A 22,468-nucleotide genomic window follows, 5' to 3' on the forward strand; every position below is an offset into this window, starting at 1 on the left:
CCATGTAATTATTATAATATAAATTAATATAAATATCTATACTGGTAAAAATGCAAAACCTATATAAATGTTACCAAAATGTTTCTGTCTTCAGTTTCTTTGCAACAAACACTCAATCAGAAATGGTGCAATTGTCCCCATATTGATTTGCACCTCACACAAAGTGGGAGCTATTCCTGAAATCATTACAAAAATTTGAATCTCACTCTAAGATACTCTCTTTACAGCCTACTTAAAAAATAGAAAAATAAAAAGATTAGTTTCATCACAGATTGTCATTTAAAACATAAGAGTATTCAACACATTGTACTGTTGATACAAAAACGTGGTACATCAGTGGCTCTGTGGTGCAATGGACAGCGCATTTGACTTCTAGTAGGTTGTAGTTATTCAAAGGTCTTGTGTTCGAGTCCCACCAGAGTCGTTCTTTAGTTTCAAATGCAAACATTTAAACTTTACTTACAATAATACATAACGTAGACACTGTATATAGGAGACTTATTTACTATATATATATATACAAAGTAAAATCTTTTCAATGTAAGATCACCAATTACAAATCAATTTTCGATACTTTAAATCAATAACTGCTGATCAAAAATGCTTATTGTTATATTTAACCAGCAACCAAATTCAATGTTGAGTCTGCTCAGCTAGCTATGCAGACCTGGAAGGGTTTCTACACTCAAAAAACATTAAATCCTTTTTACCTGTAATCCTTACATGGTTATCACATATTAGCTAAATAATTGCTTAAACCTGATATAGGACTTGCACTCGAAATCAGCAGCCGGAAAACTCAGACAGGGATGTTGCATTCAAGAGGAATGTTGGAAATATCTGACACAGGTTAGCAACATTATCATGATAGTATGAAATAAGATGAATATCTACACTGTTAAGCACTCTAAACATTAAATACATTTTAGAAAATATTTTGGTCTTTAGTTTGTATTGCAATAAACAGTTACTATTTCACACAGGGTGCAATTGTCCCCACATTTTTTTGCACCTCACACAATGAGGATGCTATTTCTGAAATCAGTATAAAATGTTGGCTCTTACTCTACAATACTCTGTATATACATCCTACTAAAAAAAGAAAGACATAATAGATTTGTTTCATCACAGATTGTAGCTTTTAAAACATGAAAGTATTCTACAAGTTGTACTGTCGATACAAACGTTTGCTGCTTCAGTGGCTCTGTGGCGCAATGGATAGCGCATTGGACTTCTAGTAGATTGTAGTCATTCAACGGTTGTGGGTTCGAGTCCCAGCAGAGTCATTCTTTAGCTTCAAATGCAAACATTTAAAATTTACTTAAAATGATACATAACATAGACATTGTATATGGGAGACCTATATACTATATATTAGAGATGAGCGCCGGAAATTTTTCGGGTTTTGTGTTTTGGTTTTGGGTTCGGTTCCGCGGCCGTGTTTTGGGTTCGACCGCGTTTTGGCAAAACCTCACCGAATTTTTTTTGTCGGATTCGGGTGTGTTTTGGATTCGGGTGTTTTTTTAAAAAAAACCTAAAAAACAGCTTAAATCATAGAATTTGGGGGTAATTTTGATCCCAAAGTATTATTAACCTCAAAAAACATAATTTACACTCATTTTCAGCCTATTCTGAACACATCACACCTCACAATATTATTTTTAGTCCTAAAATTTGCACCGAGGTCGCTGTGTGAGTAAGATAAGCGACCCTAGTGGCCGACACAAACACCGGGCCCATCTAGGAGTGGCACTGCAGTGTCACGCAGGATGGCCCTTCCAAAAAACCCTCCCCAAACAGCACATGACGCAAAGAAAAAAAGAGGCGCAATGAGGTAGCTGACTGTGTGAGTAAGATTAGCGACCCTAGTGGCCGACACAAACACCGGGCACATCTAGGAGTGGCACTGCAGTGTCACGCAGGATGTCCCTTCCAAAAAACCCTCCCCAAACAGCACATGACGCAAAGAAAAAAAGAGGCGCAATGAGGTAGCTGTGTGAGTAAGATTAGCGACCCTAGTGGCCGACACAAACACCGGGCCCATCTAGGAGTGGCACTGCAGTGTCACGCAGGATGTCCCTTCCAAAAAACCCTCCCCAATCAGCACATGATGCAAAGAAAAAGAAAAGAAAAAAGAGGTGCAAGATGGAATTATCCTTGGGCCCTCCCACCCACCCTTATGTTGTATAAACAAAACAGGACATGCACACTTTAACCAACCCATCATTTCAGTGACAGGGTCTGCCACACGACTGTGACTGATATGACGGGTTGGTTTGGACCCCCCCCAAAAAAGAAGCAATTAATCTCTCCTTGCACAAACTGGCTCTACAGAGGCAAGATGTCCACCTCATCTTCACCCTCCGATATATCACCGTGTACATCCCCCTCCTCACAGATTATCAATTCGTCCCCACTGGAATCCACCATCTCAGCTCCCTGTGTACTTTGTGGAGGCAATTGCTGCTGGTCAATGTCTCCGCGGAGGAATTGATTATAATTCATTTTAATGAACATCATCTTCTCCACATTTTCTGGATGTAACCTCGTACGCCGATTGCTGACAAGGTGAGCGGCGGCACTAAACACTCTTTCGGAGTACACACTTGTGGGAGGGCAACTTAGGTAGAATAAAGCCAGTTTGTGCAAGGGCCTCCAAATTGCCTCTTTTTCCTGCCAGTATAAGTACGGACTGTGTGACGTGCCTACTTGGATGCGGTCACTCATATAATCCTCCACCATTCTATCAATGTTGAGAGAATCATATGCAGTGACAGTAGACGACATGTCCGTAATCGTTGTCAGGTCCTTCAGTCCGGACCAGATGTCAGCATCAGCAGTCGCTCCAGACTGCCCTGCATCACCGCCAGCGGGTGGGCTCGGAATTCTGAGCCTTTTCCTCGCACCCCCAGTTGCGGGAGAATGTGAAGGAGGAGATGTTGACAGGTCGCGTTCCGCTTGACTTGACAATTTTGTCACCAGCAGGTCTTTCAACCCCAGCAGACCTGTGTCTGCCGGAAAGAGAGATCCAAGGTAGGCTTTAAATCTAGGATCGAGCACGGTGGCCAAAATGTAGTGCTCTGATTTCAACAGATTGACCACCCGTGAATCCTTGTTAAGCGAATTAAGGGCTGCATCCACAAGTCCCACATGCCTAGCGGAATCGCTCCGTGTTAGCTCCTTCTTCAATGCCTCCAGCTTCTTCTGCAAAAGCCTGATGAGGGGAATGACCTGACTCAGGCTGGCAGTGTCTGAACTGACTTCACGTGTGGCAAGTTCAAAGGGCATCAGAACCTTGCACAACGTTGAAATCATTCTCCACTGCACTTGAGACAGGTGCATTCCATCTCCTATATCGTGCTCAATTGTATAGGCTTGAATGGCCTTTTGCTGCTCCTCCAACCTCTGAAGCATATAGAGGGTTGAATTCCACCTCGTTACCACTTCTTGCTTCAGATGATGGCAGGGCAGGTTCAGTAGTTTTTGGTGGTGCTCCAGTCTTCTGTACGTGGTGCCTGTACGCCGAAAGTGTCCCGCAATTTTTCTGGCCACCGACAGCATCTCTTGCACGCCCCTGTCGTTTTTTAAAAAATTCTGCACCACCAAATTCAAGGTATGTGCAAAACATGGGACGTGCTGGAATTTGCCCATATTTAATGCACACACAATATTGCTGGCGTTGTCCGATGCCACAAATCCACAGGAGAGTCCAATTGGGGTAAGCCATTCCGCGATGATCTTCCTCAGTTGCCGTAAGAGGTTTTCAGCTGTGTGCGTATTCTGGAAAGCGGTGATACAAAGCGTAGCCTGCCTAGGAAAGAGTTGGCGTTTGCGAGATGCTGCTACTGGTGCCGCCGCTGCTGTTCTTGCGGCGGGAGTCCATACATCTACCCAGTGGGCTGTCACAGTCATATAGTCCTGACCCTGCCCTGCTCCACTTGTCCACATGTCCGTGGTTAAGTGGACATTGGGTACAACTGCATTTTTTAGGACACTGGTGAGTCTTTTTCTGACGTCCGTGTACATTCTCGGTATCGCCTGCCTAGAGAAGTGGAACCTAGATGGTATTTGGTAACGGGGGCACACTGCCTCAATAAATTGTCTAGTTCCCTGTGAACTAACGGCGGATACCGGACGCACGTCTAACACCAACATAGTTGTCAAGGACTCAGTTATCCGCTTTGCAGTAGGATGACTGCTGTGATATTTCATCTTCCTCGCAAAGGACTGTTGAACAGTCAATTGCTTACTGGAAGTAGTACAAGTGGGCTTACGACTTCCCCTCTGGGATGACCATCGACTCCCAGCGGCAACAACAGCAGCGCCAGCAGCAGTAGGCGTTACACGCAAGGATGCATCGGAGGAATCCCAGGCAGGAGAGGACTCGTCAGACTTGCCAGTGACATGGCCTGCAGGACTATTGGCATTCCTGGGGAAGGAGGAAATTGACACTGAGGGAGTTGGTGGGGTGGTTTGCGTGAGCTTGGTTACAAGAGGAAGGGATTTACTGGTCAGTGGACTGCTTCCGCTGTCACCCAAAGTTTTTGAACTTGTCACTGACTTATTATGAATGCGCTGCAGGTGACGTATAAGGGAGGATGTTCCGAGGTGGTTAACGTCCTTACCCCTACTTATTACAGCTTGACAAAGGGAACACACGGCTTGACACCTGTTGTCCGCATTTCTGGTGAAATACCTCCACACCGAAGAGCTGATTTTTTTGGTATTTTCACCTGGCATATCAACGGCCATATTCCTCCCACGGACAACAGGTGTCTCCCCGGGTGCCTGACTTAAACAAACCACCTCACCATCAGAATCCTCCTGGTCAATTTCCTCCCCAGCGCCAGCAACACCCATATCCTCCTCATCCTGGTGTACTTCAACACTGACATCTTCAATCTGACTATCAGGAACTGGACTGCGGGTGCTCCTTCCAGCACTTGCAGGGGGCATGCAAATAGTGGAAGGCGCATGCTCTTCACGTCCAGTGTTGGGAAGGTCAGGCATCGCAAACGACACAATTGGACTCTCCTTGTGGATTTGGGATTTCAAAGAACGCACAGTTCTTTGCGGTGCTTTTGCCAGCTTGAGTCTTTTCAGTTTTCTAGCGAGAGGCTGAGTGCTTCCATCCTCATGTGAAGCTGAACCACTAGCCATGAACATAGGCCAGGGCCTCAGCCGTTCCTTGCCACTCCGTGTGGTAAATGGCATATTGGCAAGTTTACGCTTCTCCTCCGACAATTTTATTTTAGGTTTTGGAGTCCTTTTTTTTCTGATATTTGGTGTTTTGGATTTGACATGCTCTGTACTATGACATTGGGCATCGGCCTTGGCAGACGACGTTGCTGGCATTTCATCGTCTCGGCCATGACTAGTGGCAGCAGCTTCAGCACGAGGTGGAAGTGGATCTTGATCTTTCCCTAATTTTGGAACCTCAACTTTTTTGTTCTCCATATTTTATAGGCAGAACTAAAAGGCACCTCAGGTAAACAATGGAGATGGATGGATTGGATACTAGTATACAATTATGGACGGACTGCCACGGTTAGGTGGTATAAAAAAACCACGGTTAGGTGGTATATATTATAATAATAATACAATTATGGATGGACGGACTGCCTGCCGACTGCCGACACAGAGGTAGCCACAGCCGTGAACTACCGCACTGTACACTGGTTGATAAAGAGATAGTAGTATACTCGTAACAACTAGTATGACACTATGACGACGGTATAAAGAATGAAAAAAAAACCACGGTTAGGTGGTATATATTATAATAATAATACAATTATGGATGGACGGACTGCCTGCCGACTGCCGACACAGAGGTAGCCACAGCCGTGAACTACCGCACTGTACACTGGTTGATAAAGAGATAGTAGTATACTCGTAACAACTAGTATGACACTATGACGACGGTATAAAGAATGAAAAAAAAACCACGGTTAGGTGGTATATATTATAATAATAATACAATTATGGATGGACGGACTGCCTGCCGACTGCCGACACAGAGGTAGCCACAGCCGTGAACTACCGCACTGTACACTGGTTGATAAAGAGATAGTAGTATACTCGTAACAACTAGTATGACACTATGACGACGGTATAAAGAATGAAAAAAAAACCACGGTTAGGTGGTATATATTATAATAATAATACAATTATGGATGGACGGACTGCCTGCCGACTGCCGACACAGAGGTAGCCACAGCCGTGAACTACCGCACTGTACACTGGTTGATAAAGAGATAGTAGTATACTCGTAACAATTAGGATGACACTATGACGGTATAAAGAATGAAAAAAAAACCACGGTTAGGTGGTAGGTATATAATAATAAATAATACAATTCTGGTCGGACGGACTGCCTGCCGTGTGCCGACACAGAGGTAGCCACAGCCGTGAACTACCGCACTGTACACTGGTTGATAAAGAGATAGTAGTATACTCGTAACAATTAGGATGACACTATGACGGTATAAAGAATGAAAAAAAAACCACGGTTAGGTGGTAGGTATATAATAATAAATAATACAATTCTGGTCGGACGGACTGCCTGCCGTGTGCCGACACAGAGGTAGCCACAGCCGTGAACTACCGCACTGTACACTGGTTGATAAAGAGATAGTAGTATACTCGTAACAATTAGGATGACACTATGACGGTATAAAGAATGAAAAAAAAACCACGGTTAGGTGGTAGGTATATAATAATAAATAATACAATTCTGGTCGGACGGACTGCCTGCCGTGTGCCGACACAGAGGTAGCCACAGCCGTGAACTACCGCACTGTACTGTGTCTGCTGCTAATATAGACTGGTTGATATTTAAAGAGATATTAGTAGTATACAACAATACTATACTGGTGGTCAGGCACTGGTCACCACTCCTGCAGCAAAAGTGTGCACTGTTAATTAATATAATTGTACTCCTGGCTCCTGCTAACAACCTGCAGTGCTCCCCAGTCTCCCCCACAATTAATTATAAGCTTTTAATTTATACATTGATGACTGTGCAGCACACTGGGCTGAGCTGAGTGCACACAGACTGAGTCACACTGTGTGACTGACTGTGCTGTGTATCGTTTTTTTTTTCAGGCAGAGAACGGATATAGCAGAGAGAAGTGAACGGATATATTATATTAAATAAAAGTTAACTAGCAACTGCACTGGTCACTGACTGTGGTAAACTAACTCTGTCTGCGACTCTGCACAATCTCTCTCTATCTAATCTATCTATCTCTATTCTAATGGAGAGGACGCCAGACACGTCCTCTCCCTATCAATCTCAATGCACGAGTGAAAATGGCGGCGACGCGCGGCTCCTTATATAGAATCCGAGTCTCGCGATAGAATCCGAGCCTCGCGAGAATCCGACAGCGTCATGATGACGTTCGGGCGCGCTCGGGTTAACCGAGCAAGGCGGGAAGATCCGAGTCGCTCGGACCCGTGGAAAAAAAAGTGAAGTTCGTGCGGGTTCGGATTCAAAGAAACCGAACCCGCTCATCTCTACTATATATACAAAGTAATTATAGGCTGTTGACATAAAAATCATTTAAGTGTAAGACCAGTTACAAATCAATTTTAGATACTTTAAATCAATAACTGGTAATAAAAATGTGGATGGTTATTTTTAACCAGCAATCAAAATATTATGTTGAGTCTGCTCACGTAGGAATACAAAGCTTAAAGTGTATCTACAGTACACTCAAAAATCATAAAAAATCCTTAGATGTGTATTACAAATAACCTACACAATTGCTAAAACCTGATATAGGACTTGCACTTGAAAACAGCAAGAGGAAGACTCAGACATAGCTGTTGCATTTGGGAGAAATGTTATAAATATCTGACACTCGATAGCCATGTAATTATTATAATATAAATTAATATAAATATATATACTGGTAAAAATACAAAACCTATATAAATGTTACCAAAATGTTTCTGTCTTCAGTTTCTTTGGAACAAACACTCAATCAGACATGGTGCAATTGTCCCCATATTGATTTGCACCTCACACAAAGTGGGAGCTATTTCTGAAATCATTACAAAAATTTTACTCTCACTCTACGATACTCTCTTTACAGCATACTTAAAAAATAGAAAAATAAAAAGATTAGTTTCATCACAGATTGTGTCATTTAAAACATAAGAGTATTCAACACATTGTACTGTTGATACAAAAGTATGATACATCAGTGGCTCTGTGGTGCAATGGATAGCGCATTGGACTTCTAGTAGGTTGTAGTTATTCAAAGGTTGTGGGTTCGAGTCCCACCAGAGTCGTTCTTTAGTTTCAAATGCAAAGATTTAAAGTTTACTTACAATAATACATAACGTAGACATTGTATACAGGAGACTTATTTACTATATATATATATACAAAGTAATGATAGGCTGGTGACATAAAAATCTTTTCAATGTAAGATCACCAATTACAAATCAATTTTCGATACTTTAAATCAATAACTGCTGATCAAAAGTGCTTATTGTTATATTTAACCAGCAACCAAATTCAATGTTGAGTCTGCTCAGCTAGCTATGCAGACCTTGAAGGGTATCTACACTCAAAAAAACATTAAATCCTTTTTACCTGTAATCCTTACATGGTTATCACATATTAGCTAAATAATTGCTTAAACCTGATATAGGACTTGCACTCGAAATCAGCAGCCGGAAAACTCAGACAGGGATGTTGCATTCAAGAGGAATGTTGGAAATATCTGACACAGGTTAGCAACATTATCATGATAGTATGAAATAAGATGAATATCTACACTGTTAAGCACTCTAAACATTAAATACATTTTAGAAAATATTTTGGTCTTTAGTTTGTATTGCAATAAACAGTTACTATTTCACACAGGGTGCAATTGTCCCCACATTTTTTTTGCACCTCACACAATGAGGATGCTATTTCTGAAATCAGTATAAAATTTTGGCTCTTACTCTACAATACTCTGTATATACATCCTACTAAAAAAAGAAAGACATAATAGATTTGTTTCATCACAGATTGTAGCTTTTAAAACATGAAAGTATTCTACAAGCTGTACTGTCGATACAAACGCTTGCTGCTTCAGTGGCTCTGTGGCGCAATGGATAGCATATTGGACTTCTAGTAGGTTGTAGTTATTCAAAGGTTGTGGGTTCGAGTCCCAGCAGAGTCATTCTTTAGCTTCAAATGCAAACATTTAAAACGATACATAACATAGACATTGTATATGGGAAACCTATATACTATATATACAAAGTAATTATAGGCTGTTGACATAAAAATCATTTAAATGTAAGACCAGTTACAAATCAATTTTAGATACTTTAAATCAATAACTGGTAATAAAAATGTGGATGGTTATTTTTAACCAGCAATCAAAATATTATGTTGAGTCTGCTCACGTAGGAATACAAAGCTTAAAGTGTATCTACAGTACACTCAAAAATCATAAAAAATCCTTAGATGTGTATTACAAATAACCTACACAATTGCTAAAACCTGATATAGGACTTGCACTTTAAAACAGCAAGAGGAAGACTCAGACATAGCTGTTGCATTTGGGAGAAATGTTATAAATATCTGACACTCGATAGCCATGTAATTATTATAATATAAATTAATATAAATATATATACTGGTAAAAATACAAAACCTATATAAATGTTACCAAAATGTTTCTGTCTTCAGTTTCTTTGGAACAAACACTCAATCAGACATGGTGCAATTGTCCCCATATTGATTTGCACCTCACACAAAGTGGGAGCTATTTCTGAAATCATTACAAAAATTTTACTCTCACTCTACGATACTCTCTTTACAGCATACTTAAAAAATAGAAAAATAAAAAGATTAGTTTAATCACAGATTGTGTCATTTAAAACATAAGAGTATTCAACACATTGTACTGTTGATACAAAAGTATGATACATCAGTGGCTCTGTGGCGCAATGGATAGCGCATTGGACTTCTAGTAGGTTGTAGTTATTCAAAGGTTGTGGGTTCGAGTCCCACCAGAGTCTTTCTTTAGTTTCAAATGCAAAGATTTAAAGTTTACTTACAATAATACATAACGTAGACATTGTATACAGGAGACTTATTTACTATATATATATATATATATACAAAGTAATGATAGGCTGGTGACATAAAAATCATTTAAATGTAAGACCAGTTACAAATCAATTTTAGATACTTTAAATCAATAACTGGTAATAAAAATGTGGATGGTTATTTTTAACCAGCAATCAAAATATTATGTTGAGTCTGCTCACGTAGGAATACAAAGCTTAAAGTGTATCTACAGTACACTCAAAAATCATAAAAAATCCTTAGATGTGTATTACAAATAACCTACACAATTGCTAAAACCTGATATAGGACTTGCACTTGAAAACAGCAAGAGGAAGACTCAGACATAGCTGTTGCATTTGGGAGAAATGTTATAAATATCTGCCACTCGATAGCCATGTAATTATTATAATATAAATTAATATAAATATATATACTGGTAAAAATACAAAACCTATATAAATGTTACCAAAATGTTTCTGTCTTCAGTTTCTTTGGAACAAACACTCAATCAGACATGGTGCAATTGTCCCCATATTGATTTGCACCTCACACAAAGTGGGAGCTATTTCTGAAATCATTACAAAAATTTTACTCTCACTCTACGATACTCTCTTTACAGCATACTTAAAAAATAGAAAAATAAAAAGATTAGTTTCATCACAGATTGTGTCATTTAAAACATAAGAGTATTCAACACATTGTACTGTTGATACAAAAGTATGATACATCAGTGGCTCTGTGGCGCAATGGATAGCGCATTGGACTTCTAGTAGGTTGTAGTTATTCAAAGGTTGTGGGTTTGAGTCCCACCAGAGTCGTTCTTTAGTTTCAAATGCAAAGATTTAAAGTTTACTTACAATAATACATAACGTAGACATTGTATACAGGAGATTTATTTACTATATATATATATACAAAGTAATGATAGGCTGGTGACATAAAAATATTTTCAATGTAAGATCACCAATTACAAATCAATTTTCGATACTTTAAATCAATAACTGCTGATCAAAAATGCTTATTGTTATATTTAACCAGCAACCAAATTTAATGTTGAGTCTGCTCAGCTAGCTATGCAGACCTTGAAGGGTATCTACACTCAAAAAACATTAAATCCTTTTTACCTGTAATCCTTACATGGTTATCACATATTAGCTAAATAATTGCTTAAACCTGATATAGGACTTGCACTCGAAATCAGCAGCCGGAAAACTCAGACAGGGATGTTGCATTCAAGAGGAATGTTGGAAATATCTGACACAGGTTAGCAACCTTATCATTATAGTATGAAATAAGATGAATATCTACACGGTTAAGCACTCTAAATATTAAATACATTTTAGAAAATATTTTGGTCTTTAGTTTGTATTGCAATAAACAGTTACTATTTCACACAGGGTGCAATTGTCCCCACATTTTTTTGCACCTCACACAATGAGGATGCTATTTCTGAAATCAGTATAACATTTTGGCTCTTACTCTACAATACTCTGTATATACATCCTACTAAAAAAAGAAAGACATAATAGATTTGTTTCATCACAGATTGTAGCTTTTAAAACATGAAAGTATTCTACAAGTTGTACTGTCGATACAAACGCTTGATGCTTCAGAGGCTCTGTGGCGCAATGGATAGCGCATTGGACTTCTAGTAGGTTGTAGTTATTCAAAGGTTGTGGGTTCTAGTCCCACCAGAGTCATTCTTTAGCTTCAAATGCAAACATTTAAAATGATACATAACATAGACATTGTATATGGGAGACCTATATACTATATATACAAAGTAATTATAGGCTGTTGACATAAAAATCATTTAAATGTAAGACCAGTTACAAATCAATTTTAGATACTTTAAATCAATAACTGGTAATAAAAATGTGGATGGTTATTTTTAACCAGCAATCAAAATATTATGTTGAGTCTGCTCACGTAGGAATACAAAGCTTAAAGTGTATCTACAGTACACTCAAAAATCATAAAAAATCCTTAGATGTGTATTACAAATAACCTACACAATTGCTAAAACCTGATATAGGACTTGCACTTGAAAACAGCAAGAGGAAGACTCAGACATAGCTGTTGCATTTGGGAGAAATGTTATAAATATCTGACACTCGATAGCCATGTAATTATTATAATATAAATTAATATAAATATATATACTGGTAAAAATACAAAACCTATATAAATGCTACCAAAATGTTTCTGTCTTCAGTTTCTTTGGAACAAACACTCAATCAGACATGGTGCAATTGTCCCCATATTGATTTGCACCTCACTCAAAGTGGGAGCTATTTCTGAAATCATTACAAAAATTTTACTCTCACTCTACGATACTCTCTTTACAGCATACTTAAAAAATAGAAAAATAAAAAGATTAGTTTCATCACAGATTGTGTCATTTAAAACATAAGAGTATTCAACACATTGTACTGTTGATACAAAAGTATGATACATCAGTGGCTCTGTGGCGCAATGGATAGCGCATTGGACTTCTAGTAGGTTGTAGTTATTCAAAGGTTGTGGGTTCGAGTCCCACCAGAGTCGTTCTTTAGTTTCAAATGCAAAGATTTAAAGTTTACTTACAATAATACATAACGTAGACATTGTATACAGGAGACTTATTTACTATATATATATATATATACAAAGTAATGATAGGCTGGTGACATAAAAATCTTTTCAATGTAAGATCACCAATTACAAATCAATTTTCGATACTTTAAATCAATAACTGCTGATCAAAAGTGCTTATTGTTATATTTAACCAGCAACCAAATTCAATGTTGAGTCTGCTCAGCTAGCTATGCAGACCTTGAAGGGTATCTACACTCAAAAAAACATTAAATCCTTTTTACCTGTAATCCTTACATGGTTATCACATATTAGCTAAATAATTGCTTAAACCTGATATAGGACTTGCACTCGAAATCAGCAGCCGGAAAACTCAGACAGGGATGTTGCATTCAAGAGGAATGTTGGAAATATCTGACACAGGTTAGCAACCTTATCATTATAGTATGAAATAAGATGAATATCTACACTGTTAAGCACTCTAAACATTAGATAAGCTGAAGGCTGCATAAGCCTGAGGCCATATAAGCGATCAACTTTTTGTGATTGGTTGTTTAAATGACTAAGCAGTTGCTAGGCAGATCAGTGTTCCCGGTTGGTTTTTTCCTATTGGATTAGAAGGTTGTGCATCAAGATGAAGAGGAGGGTCTTAGGTTAGTATATAGGTGGTGGCCATTTTGCTAAACTTCCTCTTGCCATTCATTTTATGACCAGGAAGGATAAGTAGATCATTGCTTATTTGAATTGCTGGTTATTGTTGTCCTTCATTGCTCTGCATTTGTACCCCCTTTCTTGTTCCCCCTCTCACCTGTTGTTGTTGCAGTTTCATACTGGGTGCCAGTGTTTTGTGCTCCAGTGTCTCCCTTCTCCAGCATGCCGCGGCCCAGACGTTCCGCCCCTCCTCCCCGCCGCCTCGTGGAGGCTGGGAGCACCCCCCGCTCGCGTTCCCCCAGTGCAGGGCCCCAGAGAAGGTTTTCCCCTGCTACGGACAGGCGGCGGGGGCGGGCAGTGGAAGCCCGCTTCCTAGCCGGACGTAGGCAGGCAGCTAGCGGCCGCTCGTCACGTGGCGTCGGGCCGCGTGGCCCGACAGGGCCGCGGGCACCGACGCTCGCAGCAACACAGCCCCCTTCACCCTCTCCTTCCTCCGGCGCGGTTATCAGCTCCGGCCCTCCTCCTCCTTCCCCGCGGGCGGCTCTCGGCGGCGGCCCGGCGGCGCACGTGGTGCCGGGCGGCCGCGACGGCGCTGCGGGGGGTGAGGGGGGGGCCACTGCACAGCCAGGGAACATGAGCCCGGGACAGCGGGGGGAGGCCCCCGCTGTCCTCAGAGCAGCGCAGGGCCCCAATTTAATCCTCCACAACGCGGGTCCTTCCACACCCCAGTACTTAAGGGGGAATGAGGGTTGGGTTAGGCCTGAGGTTGCTGGGGCAGGGGACGTGGCAGTGACTGCCGCTGCGCCCGCCCCAGCTGGCAGGGTTTCACGGAGGTGGCCCCTACGTCGGGGGCCTGCGTCGGCGGCCCCTGGTCATCAGCTCCCCCGCCGGCTTTCGCGGCGTCCCCGTTTGCAGGGTTTCAAACCCCTGCCCTCGCCCTTCCCGGGTCATTTCAGTTTGGGTCCACGCAGTCGGCCGTCTCAGCGGCTTACGTGACACCCGGCGCGTCCCTGTCGGTGGCAGCGCAACAGGGCTTCACGGGTAGCCAGCTCTTCCCTGGGGGTTTTCCGTGGCCTCTTGCACCGACATTCCCCTTAGCCGCCAGCATGCCCTCCATGGGTTTCACGACTGCGTCCAGTACACAATTTTCCCCGCACGTAACCGGCGCGGGCGCCGGCGTGCAGCCCACGTGGTCGGTCGGCGGACCTCGGGTCGCGGTGCCCTTTACGGCCTTTGCGGGCCTGCAGGCGGGACAGTCACTGGTCGGGGGGAGTCAGGTGGCACAGGGTTGGCCTCCTCTCCCGGCGCCCCCTCAGTTCCTTCCGGTGTCCGCCGGATGGGCGGGGACGAGCGGCTGCCCGCCGCATACTGCGTGGCGGCCGTCTTACCCCGCGAGTGTCGGTGCAGTGAGCGGGGCTGCCTTTACGCAGTCGGTCGGGTACGCCTCGGTGGGGGTTCCCCCCCTGCAGCTTCCAGGCTGCCATCCGACGCGGAGCGGCGGGGCGGGGACTCCTCCTCCGCAGGTTCAACCACTTGCTAATGATGTTTTGGTCCCCCCTACGCCTGTTGTCCCCTCTGTTTCTCCCTCACAGGTTCCGTTCAATGCAGGTGCTACGCCCGGCAGGAGGCGAGGGTCACGGACGAACGCAACAGCAACCGGTGAAGTGCGGACATCAGCGGAGGCGGTAGCAGCGGACGACGCGGTTCCGGGTCCTTCTAATACCGGTGAGCTAAACCTTCCTTTGCACATTACAACATGTAGTTCCTCATCTTCCAGCAGTGTGTCGTCAGGTTCTCCGCTGCGCCCGCGGAAATTAGCTAGACTCATAGCGCGGCGAATGGCGAAGGAGGCGCATAGAGTAGCCGCTCCTGCGCCGGTGGTCCCTCCTGACCCCCCCCCCCCGTTATGGGGAGATGGTACACTGCGCCAACACTGCAGTCGCACGGGGGGTTCGTAAGCGCATGCGGGGGAAAATCCGGAAGGGGAAGTACGTGGACGTATTCACCCTCACGGAGGAAATGCGGCAGGGCTTTGACGCAGCCAAGAAGCCGGGTGGTATTGGGGAAAATGCGTTTCGCAATTTTCACCAGTGGCTGCGTGGTTTTTTGGTTTTCATGGCTTGCTACACGGAATCACGTCCCTCGGAGTATGCCAACTTGGTTAAATATTTGTTTTTAGTACACGATATGTACTTAAAATCAAAGGGGTCCGCGTGGCGGGATTACGACGAGAAGTTTCGTCGCAATCAGGATGGCAACCCCATCCTGCCCGCTGGTTTTAAGGATGTTGAGGTGTGGTTGGAGGTCACGCAGCAGGTCAAACCCACCCCGGACGTCACGGCCAAGAAGCCCGGGGCGGCCGGGGCGGCGGGTTCCCGATTGACGGGAAAAGGCAAGTGCTTTGCCTACAACGACGGCAAGTGCGTCAAAGGAGCGAGTTGTCGTTTTCGCCACTCATGTAAGCTGTGTGGAGCAAGTCACCCGGCCAAGGATTGCACCTCGGCGACAGGCGGTAAGCCCGCCGCTTCCACCGAGGCCGGGGGAATTGGCAAGTAAGGCTTTCTCCCCGATTCTAGTTCCTGAGTTGCAGCGCTGGCTTAGTTTGTACCCCGATGAGGCGGCGTCATCTTTTCTCTTGGAGGGTTTTCGGCACGGTTTTCGTTTGCCCATTTCGGATTCGGTCCAGGTGGTGGCGCGCCGGAATTTGAGATCGGCTCGCGAATTCCCGCAGGAGGTCCGGCGGAAAGTGGACGGGGAGATTGGCCTGGGGCGCATGGCCGGGCCCTACGCCTTTCCCCCTCTGCCCTCCTTGTGCATTTCCCCAGTAGGGGTGGTGCCCAAGAAGGCCGCAGGCAAGTTTCGCTTGATACAGCACTTGTCGCACCCTCCGGGATTGTCGGTCAACGACGCCATTCCGGACGACAAGTGCAGGGTACGTTACCAGTCTTTTGACGACGCGCTGCGCTTAGTGCGGGATTGTGGTCCGGGGGGTCTTTTGGCAAAATTGGACGTAGAATCGGCTTTTCGCCTACTCCCCCTGCACCCAGCTTCCCTTCGGTTTCTGGGTTTCAAACTAGGGGGCGAATTTTACGTGGATCGGTGTCTCCCCATGGGTTGCTCTGTCTCCTGCGCCTACTTTGAGTGCTTTAGCACATTTTTGCACTGGTGCGTCCAGACCGCCTCCGGACAAATGGGGGTGGCTCACTACCTGGACGATTTTCTCTTTGTTGGGCCCGGGGACAGTTCGGTCTGTGGGGACATTCTTTCGGTGGCCAGGTCGTTATTCTGCGCTTTAGGGGTGCCGGTCGCGCTAGATAAATGCGAGGGCCCTTGCACTTGTCTTAGCTATTTAGGTATCGAAATTGACACGGTGGGGGGTTGCTGTCGCTTGCCCGAGGATTAGGTGCGGAAGCTATTAGGTTTAATTACAGACTGTTTAGGCAAACGCAGGGTTCGGCTTAAGCAGGTGCAGTCCTTGCTTGGTTCTCTCAATTTTGCGTGTCTGATTATCCCCATGGGTAGGATTTTCTGGCGCAATCTCGAGCGGGCCACGGCGGGTACGGTACGGCAGAATCATTCCGTGTACCTTTCCCGCGAGATCAGAGATGATTTGCGGATTTGGGTCTCTTTCCTGGTGTCCTTCAACAAGGAAGTTTTGTGGCCCGCCCCTTGTTGTTCTAGTAAGCAGCTGAAATTGTTCACGGATGCTTCAGGCAGCCGAGGGTTCGGCGCGTTCTTCGCTGGTGCATGGTGCGCTGCGGCTTGGCCGGCATCTTGGGTAACGCGCGGCTTTACCAAGAACCTTCTGTTGCTGGAATTGTTCCCGATCATAGTGGCGCTTGAGTTATGGGCCGGACGGTTCGCAAATAGGGACATCTTGTTTCTTTGCGACAACTTGGGGGTAGTACATGCGATTAATAATCAGCGTTCCTCCTCACCGCAGGCACTGAGACTGCTAAGGCATTTAGTTTTAGTTTGTTTGCAGCGCAATATTAATTTTAGGGCTCGCCACGTTCCTGGAGTTGACAATGGAATTGCGGATGCATTGTCCCGGTTCCAATTTGACAAATTCAGGACGTTGGTTCCGGGAGCGGAGGCGGAGGGGTTACAGTGCCCACCTTCTGTCTGGCAGATGGTCGAATCGGGTTAACTGCTTTAGCCAGATGTGCTCTGGCTCCCTCCACTCTACGAGCGTATGATGCAGCATGGCGGGATTGGTCGGCCTTTCAGAGTAGGTACGGGGTGGCAGGTGAGTCCTCGGCCGACGCCCTGTTGACCTTTGTTTGGGAACATTACCAAAACGGTAGGTCAAAAGCGGCCATGGCTACTGCCCTTGCGGGCATCGCCTTCCACTCGCGGCTCCACGGGATGACGGACCCCACGGGGTCGTTTGTCCTTTCCAGAGCGCTGAAAGGTTGGGCTAGGTTGCACTTAGCGCCTGCGGATTCACGTAGGCCAATAACATTGCAGCTACTAGCAGAATTGCTGCACGTGCTACCTCGGATTGCGTCCTCGGAATTTGAGGTGGCATTGTTTAGTTGTGCGTATACCCTGGCCTTTTTCGGGGCTTTCCGGGTGAGCGAATTAGTGGCGAGCAGCAAGGCGTCCCGGGAATCAGGTCTGCTCTACGAGAACGTGCGCTTGCAGGAGGGCCTTTTGCTCTGTCGGATTGTGCGATCCAAGACAGATCAAACTGGTCGGGGTCGCTGGTTGTCATTGGAGGCTCAGGAGGAACCGGGCGTTTGCCCACTGCGTTTGACGCAAGAGTATGTGCGGTTAAGACCTCAGGGGGGCAACCAGTTGCTGGTACACGTGCAGGCTGACCCTCTGACAAAGTTTCAGTTTGCGTCTGTGTTCAAGAAATGTTTGATGGCGCTGGGCTTGCAGGAGGCGGACTTCGGTACTCATTCCTTTCGGATTGGGGCGGCTACCCATGCGGCGGCTGCCGGTTCATCACCTGCGGCTATTCGGGAGTTGGGTCGCTGGAAGTCGGCCTCCTATAAGTCCTATGTCCGTATAGATAAATTATAAGTGCGCCTGTTGCGCTAACCCAAAAACGTGTTTACTCGTCGGTTTTTGAACGCTTACCGTTCAGGAATCGAGGGTGTGAAGTGAATTTGTAAAATTTTTCCTCCGAGGGGGCCTAATTTCAATTGGCTGTTCTATCAAGGTCCACGGGAGGTTTTTTGAGTTTTCTCCTTCACTTGGGTTTTTAATTCTGTTACGTTGTGTTTAAGTTACGGATTATGTGCATAATCTGATGTTAGGATATTTTCTTTTGCAGCTGTCATCAATTTTGGAGACCACATATGGATGGTTGGTCATTCCTATATTTTTTGGGCGGAAAAACATCCCATGGCATCTAGGGCGACTGAGATTTTTGGGTCCAGGCAATTGAGATGGTTAGGTGTTAGGGGTATGTTATGGGGTGATCTGTTGCGGGTTCTTTTTTCTCGGGAGCGCCGCTGGGGTCGCCCCAGTTGTATTATCATTCACTTGAGTGGCAATGATCTAGGCCGAGTTAAAGGCATAGATTTGATTTTGTCTATAAAGGCAGATGTGGTGGCGATCCGTTGTCATTGGCCGGGGGTCTGCATCGTCTGGTCGGAAATGGTGCCCCGTTTCCATTGGCGTGGTGCGGTGCGTTTCTCGGCGCTGGAGAAAGCACGCAAAAAGGTGAATTCTACGGTGTCTCTTTTTGTCAGGGCCATAGGCGGAGTCGCAATCAAGCATCCTCTGCTGGTGCTGCGGAACAGGCAGTTCTACAGAGACGATGGGGTCCACCTTTCTCCGGAAGGAGTGCAGTTTTTTCTGGAGGATATTTTCGGTCTTTTTCGGTAGAGCTAGTTAGTTACTTGTTTGGTTATTTTTGTGGTTGCGGATGGCGGTGGCGGTTTTGGTAAACCTTGGTGGCGGGAAGTCGCTGCCAACCAGCTGTCACACAGGCATAAGTGGTCATTGTGGGGCTCCCTCTTTAGAAGGACGGCAGGTGTGTCCTTTTCTTGCGGTTGGACATTTAGACGTTCCCCTGCGGGAACCGAACGTTTGCCAGAGAGAGAGGGGTAAGGCCAGCACAATGCGGGTTATGCGGGAAGGAGGCGGGGTATGTGTACTCCCCTCCTTGGTTTGGTGGTTTTTCATCTAGGTGACTGGTGCTGGTGTTTGGCAGCGATTTTCTGTTTGCCATCCTCCAAACTAAAGTTAAATATATATTCAAATCAATTCTAATTCGGCCTCAATTATTAGTTTAAAGAGTTGGTCAGCGATTAATAAACATCGTCTGACCTTTAACTCCAGCTACTGTGTCCGTGTCTTTATTTCAGTGTGTTGTGTGGTTTATTTAGTGATAAGCTAGCGTAAAGAAAAGGTTTATGTAATCACAATAAAGTTATGAACGGCTTAGATAAGCTGAAGGCTGCATAAGCCTGAGGCCATATAAGCGATCAACTTTTTGTGATTGGTTGTTTAAATGACTAAGCAGTTGCTAGGCAGATCAGTGTTCCCGGTTGGTTTTTTCCTATTGGATTAGAAGGTTGTGCATCAAGATGAAGAGGAGGGTCTTAGGTTAGTATATAGGTGGTGGCCATTTTGCTAAACTTCCTCTTGCCATTCATTTTATGCCCGCCCGCCCTCCCAGAATGCGGCTATGTTTTTTGTTCTTGCTGTGGGCTATTGAAAACAAGATTGGCGGGAAGTCGCTGCCAACCAGCTGTCACACAGGCATAAGTGGTAATTGTGGGGCTCCCTCTTTAGAAGGACGGCAGGTGTGTCCTTTTCTTGCGGTTGGACATTTAGACGTTCCCCTGCGGGAACCGAACGTTTGCCAGAGAGAGAGGGGTAAGGCCAGCACAATGCGGGTTATGCGGGAAGGAGGCGGGGTATGTGTACTCCCCTCCTTGGTTTGGTGGTTTTTCATCTAGGTGACTGGTGCTGGTGTTTGGCAGCGATTTTCTGTTTGCCATCCTCCAAACTAAAGTTAAATATATATTCAAATCAATTCTAATTCGGCCTCAATTATTAGTTTAAAGAGTTGGTCAGCGATTAATAAACATCGTCTGACCTTTAACTCCAGCTACTGTGTCCGTGTCTTTATTTCAGTGTGTTGTGTGGTTTATTTAGTGATAAGCTAGCGTAAAGAAAAGGTTTATGTAATCACAATAAAGTTATGAACGGCTTAAATACATTTTAGAAAATATTTTGGTCTTTAGTTTGTATTGCAATAAACAGTTACTATTTCACACAGGGTGCAATTGTCCCCACATTTTTTTTGCACCTCACACAATGAGGATGCTATTTCTGAAATCAGTATAAAATTTTGGCTCTTACTCTACAATACTCTGTAAATACATCCTACTAAAAATAGAAAGACATAATAGATTTGTTTCATCACAGATTGTAGCTTTTAAAACATGAAAGTATTCTACAAGCTGTACTGTCGATACAAACGCTTGCTGCTTCAGTGGCTCTGTGGCGCAATGGATAGCGTATTGGACTTCTAGTAGGTTGTAGTTATTCAAAGGTTGTGGGTTCGAGTCCCAGCAGAGTCATTCTTTAGCTTCAAATGCAAACATTTAAAATGATACATAACATAGACATTGTATATGGGAAACCTATATACTATATATACAAAGTAATTATAGGCTGTTGACATAAAAATCATTTAAATGTAAGACCAGTTACAAATCAATTTTAGATACTTTAAATCAATAACTGGTAATAAAAATGTGGATGGTTATTTTTAACCAGCAATCAAAATATTATGTTGAGTCTGCTCACGTAGGAATACAAAGCTTAAAGTGTATCTACAGTACACTCAAAAATCATAAAAAATCCTTAGATGTGTATTACAAATAACCTACACAATTGCTAAAACCTGATATAGGACTTGCACTTGAAAACAGCAAGAGGAAGACTCAGACATAGCTGTTGCATTTGGGAGAAATGTTATAAATATCTGACACTCGATAGCCATGTAATTATTATAATATAAATTAATATAAATATATATACTGGTAAAAATACAAAACCTATATAAATATTACCAAAATGTTTCTGTCTTCAGTTTCTTTGGAACAAACACTCAATCAGACATGGTGCAATTGTCCCCATATTGATTTGCACCTCACACACAGTGGGAGCTATTTCTGAAATCATTACAAAAATTTTACTCTCACTCTACGATACTCTCTTTACAGCATACTTAAAAAATAGAAAAATAAAAAGATTAGTTTCATCAAAGATTGTGTCATTTAAAACATAAGAGTATTCAACACATTGTACTGTTGATACAAAAGTATGATACATCAGTGGCACTGTGGCGCAATGGATAGCGCATTGGACTTCTAGTAGGTTGTAGTTATTCAAAGGTTGTGGGTTCGAGTCCCACCAGAGTCTTTCTTTAGTTTCAAATGCAAAGATTTAAAGTTTACTTACAATAATACATAACGTAGACATTGTATACAGGAGACTTATTTACTATATATATATATATACAAAGTAATGATAGGCTGGTGACATAAAAATCATTTAAATGTAAGACCAGTTACAAATCAATTTTAGATACTTTAAATCAATAACTGTTAATAAAAATGTGGATGGTTATTTTTAACCAGCAATCAAAATATTATGTTGAGTCTGCTCACGTAGGAATACAAAGCTTGAAGTGTATCTACAGTACACTCAAAAATCATAAAAAATCCTTAGATGGGTATTACAAATAACCTACACAATTGCTAAAACCTGATATAGGACTTGCAATTGAAAACAGCAAGAGGAAGACTCAGACATAGCTGTTGCATTTGGGAGATATGTTATAAATATCTGACACTCGATAGCCATGTAATTATTATAATATAAATTAATATAAATATCTATACTGGTAAAAATACAAAACCTATATAAATGTTACCAAAATGTTTCTGTCTTCAGTTTCTTTGCAACAAACACTCAATCAGACATGGTGCATTTGTCCCTATATTGATTTGCACCTCACACAAAGTGGGAGCTATTTCTATCATTACAAAAATTTTACTCTCACTCTACGATACTCTCTTTACAGCATACTTAAAATAGAAAAATAAAAAGATTAGTTTCATCACAGATTGTGTCATTTAAAACATAAGAGTATTCAACACATTGTACTGTTGATACAAAAAAAAAGATACG

The 22,468-nt window shown here is 43.5% G+C and overlaps 8 non-coding genes across 8 annotated transcripts; all 8 read left to right on the forward strand.

Moving 5' to 3' along the window:
- The first annotated feature begins 1,200 nt into the window (after positions 1-1,200).
- TRNAR-UCU (transfer RNA arginine (anticodon UCU)) lies at positions 1,201-1,286 on the forward strand. The gene is given in 2 exon segments: positions 1,201-1,237; positions 1,251-1,286. It is a non-coding gene; the product is annotated as a tRNA-Arg (tRNA).
- Positions 1,287-8,209: 6,923 nt separating this feature from the next.
- On the forward strand, positions 8,210-8,295 carry TRNAR-UCU (transfer RNA arginine (anticodon UCU)). Its single transcript is given in 2 exon segments — positions 8,210-8,246; positions 8,260-8,295. It is a non-coding gene; the product is annotated as a tRNA-Arg (tRNA).
- A 1,645-nt stretch (positions 8,296-9,940) lies between these two features.
- TRNAR-UCU (transfer RNA arginine (anticodon UCU)) lies at positions 9,941-10,026 on the forward strand. Its single transcript is given in 2 exon segments — positions 9,941-9,977; positions 9,991-10,026. It is a non-coding gene; the product is annotated as a tRNA-Arg (tRNA).
- Positions 10,027-10,810: 784 nt separating this feature from the next.
- On the forward strand, positions 10,811-10,896 carry TRNAR-UCU (transfer RNA arginine (anticodon UCU)). Its single transcript is given in 2 exon segments — positions 10,811-10,847; positions 10,861-10,896. It is a non-coding gene; the product is annotated as a tRNA-Arg (tRNA).
- Positions 10,897-11,692: 796 nt separating this feature from the next.
- TRNAR-UCU (transfer RNA arginine (anticodon UCU)) lies at positions 11,693-11,778 on the forward strand. The gene is given in 2 exon segments: positions 11,693-11,729; positions 11,743-11,778. It is a non-coding gene; the product is annotated as a tRNA-Arg (tRNA).
- A 761-nt stretch (positions 11,779-12,539) lies between these two features.
- TRNAR-UCU (transfer RNA arginine (anticodon UCU)) lies at positions 12,540-12,625 on the forward strand. Its single transcript is given in 2 exon segments — positions 12,540-12,576; positions 12,590-12,625. It is a non-coding gene; the product is annotated as a tRNA-Arg (tRNA).
- An 8,139-nt stretch (positions 12,626-20,764) lies between these two features.
- TRNAR-UCU (transfer RNA arginine (anticodon UCU)) lies at positions 20,765-20,850 on the forward strand. The gene is given in 2 exon segments: positions 20,765-20,801; positions 20,815-20,850. It is a non-coding gene; the product is annotated as a tRNA-Arg (tRNA).
- A 761-nt stretch (positions 20,851-21,611) lies between these two features.
- On the forward strand, positions 21,612-21,697 carry TRNAR-UCU (transfer RNA arginine (anticodon UCU)). The gene is given in 2 exon segments: positions 21,612-21,648; positions 21,662-21,697. It is a non-coding gene; the product is annotated as a tRNA-Arg (tRNA).
- Positions 21,698-22,468: the final 771 nt, after the last annotated feature.

The sequence above is a fragment of the Pseudophryne corroboree genome, chromosome 4, assembly GCF_028390025.1.
Source record: "Pseudophryne corroboree isolate aPseCor3 chromosome 4, aPseCor3.hap2, whole genome shotgun sequence".
NCBI classification, from domain to species: Eukaryota; Metazoa; Chordata; class Amphibia; order Anura; family Myobatrachidae; genus Pseudophryne; species Pseudophryne corroboree.